The following is a 7,187-nucleotide window of genomic DNA, read 5'->3' on the forward strand; positions in this document are numbered from 1 at the left end:
ATAGGACCAAACTTTCCCAGATGAGCCTCAGCCTCTCTCAGCTGAGTCAGAGAGGCCCCGAGTTATTCTCCTCACCTGGTCTACCATCAGGCTGCAAATGTGCAGAAATCTAAAATGACTGGCAGAAAGCAAAACCCAGAGTAGATCTGAAAAGAGCCTAAACTGTTAACGTGTTCCACCAACACACAGATCCATTTTCAGATGATGGAAACCACCCTGGCTGAAGGAAAGTGTCCCCTGGAGGTAGAAGTGGCAGTAATCCACATGAATAAATGGAGAGCACCAGTTTTGGTAAATATGTGTGTTAATTTAAAAGAATATATAATTTTTTTCATTTCTTTTCTTAACATCAAGAAAAAAACCAGGGATTGTACAAAGCAATAATTATAACACTATAATTCTAGGCTTCCAACAGATACTGATACAATGCATGTGGCAATAATAACACAAAAATGTGTGAAAAAAGGGGAGTTACATCAGAAAAAAGTTTCTATATTTTACTGGTATTAAGTTAGTATCAATCTGAAGTAAACTGTGATAAATTAAGATGTGTATCCTATTCCACAGAACAACCACTAAAATCATAGTTAAAAAATAAAAAAATAAAACTGCTACACTAAAAAAAGTTTATTTAACACAAAAAAAGAGCAGTGAAGAGGCAGCAGAGTAATACAAAAGAAAGACAAAAAGAAAACAAATAGTAAGATGGCAAATGTAAACCTAGACAAAACAATAATAACATTAAACATCCCAAAGACAGAGTAGAGATATTAGATAGGATTACAAAAGCAATATTCAGTTGCATACTGCCTATAAGAAAAATACTTTAGATTTAAGACACAAGTAAGTTCAAATCAAAAGGAGGAAAAAATATATACTTTGCTAAATATAACAACGAGAACTATCAAGTGGCTAGAGTAATGTAAGACAAAATAGGCTTATAGCAAAAAATATTATTAGAGATTAAAAGGAGCATTTTATATAACATGAGTCAAGACATCACAAAAATATAAAATCTATTACAGCATATTCAACTAATAAGAGACTTAAATATAGTAAAAATTAAAAATAATTCTATTTTAGTTTGAGATTTTAATAATTAATGAATAGTAAGACAACTAATAAGAACATTATATTAAAAATAATATGAACTATTTTCATCTTAACTCAAGGATGAGTATTATTATAAAGGGTACATGGATTATTTTTTAGAATAGAAGATATATTAGGTCATACAACTAGTCCCAATTAATGGAAAAGAATCGGTATTATACAAGAAATGATCTTCAACCACAACAAAATTAAATTAGAAATCAACAACAAAAAGAAAACACAAAAGAAAAGCTTTGTGAAGTTTAGTTGAGAAAAAAACCTGAGCTAAGATTCCAACAGCACAATTTCTAAAAGAAAAATTGATATATTGGCTTTATAAAAATTAAAACCTTTATGCTTCAAAAAAGTCCATTAAGAAAAGAAAGTATAATATAAGCTAAAAACTGGGAGAAAAATATTCGCAAATCATATACTTATTCAAGAACTTGTATCAAAATTATATAAAGACCTATAATAACTCAAGAATAAGAAAATAAAAAATCCAATTTTTTGGATGGGCAAATAATTTGAATAAACATTTCACCAAAATGATTAGTAAGCACATAGAGATGTTCATCATTATTAGTCCTTAGAAAAAAATACGAATTAAAAAATACAGTAAAATATCACTACATATCCATGATAAATAATAGTTATGATGAGAAAGACAATACCAAGTGTTAGGTTACAGAGAAACTGGAACCCTTGTTCAGGATTATAAAATATTAGTAATATAAAAGTGGTACAGCTTGTTTGAAAATCAGTACACTCTCCTGGCAGGGGAGATATCATGATCACGAAGGTGGTTTTCCCAGAGTGAGGCTTATCCATTGCACTCCGGATGTGTTGACCTCTGTGATTTCCCCAAATGTGGGACATTCAACTGTATAATTTACGGTAGTGGGGGACTGCATTAGTGCTCTCCCCTACCGCAATATAAAAAAGAAAAGAAAATCAATATTAGCAGTTTTAAAGTTTAAAAAAATACACTTATGATATGATTTCACTATTAACAATCTACCCAAGAAAATTAAAAACATATGTTCATACAAAGGCAAGTACATGAATGTTTATAGCAGCATTATTATAATAGTCCCAAACTGGAAACTATCTAAATATCTATCAACTGGTAGTTAATTGGATAACAAAATAAAATACTATTCAGCATTATAAAGGTACAAAATACTCTTAAATGCTACAATGTGGGTATATAGTAAGCCCATTCAAAGATGACAGATCCAAAAGACTACATTTTATATGATTCTTTTTATACCAAATGTCTAGAAAAGGCAAATCTATAGAGACAAAAAACAGAACACCATTACCTACTATATATTTTGATGTAATATCACTGATTCTTAAAAATTCAAATTAATGTTATATGCCAGAAATGGCCACTTTACATTTATGAAGTCATTTTTTAATTATTTTGCTTGAAACTCTCATTAACATTGTTAATAGTAAGTTAGCAATTTACTTACTATTAAAAAAAGTTCATGTGTTCAGATTATTTACCCAAAAGAATATGATATTTAAATAAAAGAGTTTTTAGGTTTAGAAAATGACACTATTATTTTACTAATTCCTATCTACTATAGAACATCTTCAATTGAAAATATTTTTTTATTCTGTATATTATCACTTCAAACAAAAGTATTTCATCTCATTTTCTGTTTTAAAAAAAACTTGGTAATATTATAACTAAAATTTAACAATGCTGCATTTTTATCCTACATATTGTAAGCGTTTTCCCCATGCCTTCAAAAATACTTCAAACTTTATTTTTAATAATTTGTAATAGCACACTCCCTCTGATTTCATTGAAACCTATGTTTAACAGTGGTGTTTCTATTTTAAAGAATATGAGTGAATATTTACAGTTTTTCATACAAATGCATGAATGTAGAGCCTGGAAGAAAGTGTAAAATCCTTTTTTTTTAACCTCCAATCTCTCCATAGCTGCCCTTGAAGGCAGTGTCTATATGTTTGGTTTGTGTGTTTGTTTTAATAGACTTTAATTTTTAGAGTTTTAAGTTCATAGCAAAATGAACAGAAAGCCAAGAGTATGACACCAAATCCCTTTTATTATGCTGTCTTCTGTGTACAGAGGGTAAAATGTACATTTAAATCTTTATAAAAATTGAAATCCTTGTCTTAAACCATGTAAAGAGTGTAGATTAATACTTAAGATTGAGTAAGTCTCTAGTGTGAGCTTTAATGTACACTCATTTATATCTATCCATAAAAAAACAACAACTGCATTTTGACACAGAAGAAGCAACCATCTGCTTCTTTACCCCTCCTCCTTCTCCCTCTCTCTTTTTCCCTCTGGCAGCCATGGCTCAATTGGTTCAAGCAAGTTGGCCCAGAAGCTGAGGATGGCTCCATGACCTCAGCCTCAGGTGCTAAAAAAGGGCTCTGTTGCTGAGCAATGGAGCAACGGCCTCAGATGGGCAGAATATCTCCCCTACTGGGCTTTCCATGTGAATTCTGGTTGGGGCACATGTAGGAGTCTGTCTCTGCCTCCCCTCCTCTCTCTAAAAAATAAAAATAATAATAATAAAGTAAAAAAAACTGTTTTTCTTCTTTTTTCTTTTTAGACATGCATTTACCACATCTAATAAGTTTATTATCTTGCACATCTAAACATATAGCTTGAACTATAGGATGGTTAAAAATAGCAAGAACAATGTGGCCAGGTGGTGGTATAATAGATAGAGCATTGACCTGGGACACTGAGGACCTAGGTTCTAAACCCCAAGGTTACCAGCTTGAGTGTGGGCTCACCAGCTTCAGTGTGGTGAGCTTTTGCTGGTTTTAGCTTGGAATCATAGACATGCGGTCTCTGGCTTGAGGCCAAGGTTGCTGGTTTGAACAAAGGGTCACTAGCTCAGCTGGAGCCCTCAGTCAGGGTACATATGATAAAGCAATCAATGAACTAAAGTGCCACAGCTATGAGTTGATGCTTCTCATGTCTCCCCCTTCCTGTCTCTGGCTGTCTGGCTGTCTGGCTTGCTTGCTCTCTCTCTCTTTCTTTCTCGCTTAAAAAAAAAAAGCTAGAACAGGTACAAATGGTAATAATAAGAAATTTAAAGTATAGTATGTTTTAAAGCTTTTTAAAAATTTCTTTTATGAATCCAAGATTAAATTACTTTTAATAAAATTTCATGTTCTCATAGTGAGTTCTCAAGATAAATCCAGAAAATAGTTAAACATTTTTGTCCAAGTTCATCAAATATGCATAATAAATTGTAATAAGTATAAGGTTATGACTTACAACTTCAGCAAAATTATATTGAGTAGATCCAATTTATTCTGACTTCTGAAAACAGAGTATTAAGGGAAAAAAGTAACAGAAAGTACTCTGCATTCAGTGAATAATGTAGCTTCATAGTGGAAAAAATCATACCTATGCCTTCTTTCAGTTAGTTTAATTTATCACTTTGTATATTCACCTAGTGTTAGATACCTATGAAACTGTTTGTCTTAGAAATAGAATTCAAATTACTAAACAGATTATTTCCCACCAATATAAATCAGTTCAATATTTATGAACTCCATTTTAATAGGTGAATTTTTTCAATATGTGATCAAATTCTAATGTTAATTAACATCTTTCTAGAAAACCTGAATAATAAAATTCAAACAGGGTTTAAATTGTAATTTCTATAAACATTAATTTCTATTTTGATAAATTATGGTTTCATAGTAACTTGCATTTTAATTTGAAAAGTAATAAAACTATGTAACCAAAATTTTTAGTTGTAAAATAGTTGAGCCACTAAAACTTAAAACATTAGAGAAATGTGAGGCTTACGTTGAACTACCTTAGGGAGGGGATGAGTACTTAGAATTAAAGGAGTAAAGAGAAAACGGTGAAAAGAACAAGAGAGGCCGGCATGTTGCCCAACTGTGGGGGTAGGAGAGGGGAAAAGTATTAAACACTTTCTCAAGATATACTTTCTGGACAGATCCAAGTCCTCTTTGGTATGTCCTAGAAGTGCATATATTTCTTTTCTATCCCTCTTTACAACTGCAGTCCTTCCCACTGTTAATATTCTGTACTTTCTAATGAGCAAGGCTTTTTGTTTTGTTTTGTTTTTTGTTTGCTTGTTTGTTTTAGATCCTTCTGTTCCATGGAGTAGAACAGCTTTGTAACACATAGTCATATTGCCTCCAAACATACACAACTAGTTGAACTATGTTACAATGGATAATTAAACCCTATTTATATATTCCTAAATGTTTAAAGACTTTGGTCTTCTAAACTTAAAATATAGCTCACAAGTAATATTAATTATAATACAATTAAATTATATTATTTTCTCAATTCTGAGAAAATTCCTTCTAATCATTCTGAACATAGAGGCAAACAATTTTAAACAAGCAGAGATTCACTAAGTTAAATAAAATTAAAATAAACAATCCCAAAATATTAGTTTAATTTATTAATAGTTTCTCTTTTTTATGTCACAGTTAATAAACATGTCACATGTCATAGTTAACAGCATGTTGGGGGCAGGGGGTGGTGCTGATTTGCTCCACATAATTATTTAGGGACCCAGGAGCTTTCCATTCAACCATCTTTCAGGGTCTCTTTATTATAAAAGCAACATATGCATTATATTCCTGTAAATGATTCCCTAAAGCCTTTAGAGTACAATTTCATTTTATTTAAATTTTTAAGATTGCATCTCTCTTATATAAAATAAAAATGAAAGAAATTGCTGATTCTGAATAATCCAGAAAAACTTGAATAGAAAAACTCTTTATAAATTAACTTTTCAGCATGCAAATATGGTAAACATAGGCACAAATGTATAAAACTATAGTCTAGATTTTTTTATAGTAATTCACCTTTAAAGGATAAAAGATAGATGGCTACAAATCTATAGCTAAAAAACTTGCAAACCTTGCAGAAAAGGGACTGTATTTCACCATACTACAGAGGTTAAAAATAGTTAACAGTATAAGATATTATCACGGTTATTAATGCCTCAAATATCTAAGCTTTGTAAATCCTGCAGAGCTAGTAAAGTCTGATACACCAATATGAATGTACAGACAGCACAGCAATACTTTAACTCACACGGTCCATTTAATGTGAGCTATGATGCGTGAGTATAGAAGGCCAATTAAAGATGAGTTAGGAAGTATTTTTCCAGCCTTATGAATTAGACAGACCCAGTGCACTCTACTGCCATTTGGTTCCTAAATCATCCAACCTACTAGAGACCTTATAAAACAAATGCAACTTTTGTGACTCAATTCAGAGAAAACTATTCTTATATAGAAGGGCTCAACATTTCCCACTAGATTTTTGTCTTTTTATATTAGCTATTACAGCTTTTTCCTCACTCTGGTAAATAATCCAAAATCTATGAGAAGCTGCATTTGGCAAGTAAAGCCACGGTTTTCCAATTAACCAGAAGAAGAATGGTCAGAATTAAATGGGATGATTACAAAACTGTATCTGAATTCTCTTTTCCACTTGCCTATTAGTACTCTTTGGTTCCTGAAGGAGATAGATACTAAGAAAAGACACCCCAGACAAATGCACATGTAACAGGATGTTAAAATACAATTATCAGCCATGGCCAGTGGCTCAGAGGATAGAGCGTTGGCCTAATGCATAGACATTCCTGGTTCTATTCCCAGTCAGGTCACACAGGAGAAGTGACCATCTGCTTCTCCTCCTTTCCCTCTTACCTTTCTCTACCTCTTCCCTTCCTGCAACAAGTGTCTTGATTCATTCAAGCATCAGCCTAGGTGCTGAGGATAGCTCCGTTGGAACACATCAGCTTCAGGCACTAAATATAGCTCAGTACCCAAGCATTGACCCAAGATCAGGTTACAGGATGAATCCCAGTTGGGGCACATGTAGGAGTCTGTCTATCTCACCTCCTTTTACTCTCCTCTAAAAATATAATTATCTGCTTCAATTTCAATTGAGACAAAAAGGGGAAAAGATATATATCAAAAATTAAAATGAATGCAAGACAGATCACCATATGCAAAAGTTAAAAAGCAAATGTCAATAGCAACATTTCTTAATCTCTTTGAGCAAATTGGAGATAATAAACTGGGTCAAGGTA

The 7,187-nt window shown here is 32.2% G+C and overlaps 1 non-coding gene across 1 annotated transcript; it reads left to right on the forward strand.

Moving 5' to 3' along the window:
* The first annotated feature begins 1,857 nt into the window (after window positions 1-1,857).
* On the forward strand, window positions 1,858-2,021 carry LOC136336758 (U1 spliceosomal RNA). The gene has a single exon (XR_010731580.1). It is a non-coding gene; the product is annotated as a U1 spliceosomal RNA (small nuclear RNA).
* Window positions 2,022-7,187: the final 5,166 nt, after the last annotated feature.

The sequence above is a fragment of the Saccopteryx bilineata genome, chromosome 4, assembly GCF_036850765.1.
Source record: "Saccopteryx bilineata isolate mSacBil1 chromosome 4, mSacBil1_pri_phased_curated, whole genome shotgun sequence".
Lineage (NCBI taxonomy): Eukaryota > Metazoa > Chordata > Mammalia > Chiroptera > Emballonuridae > Saccopteryx > Saccopteryx bilineata.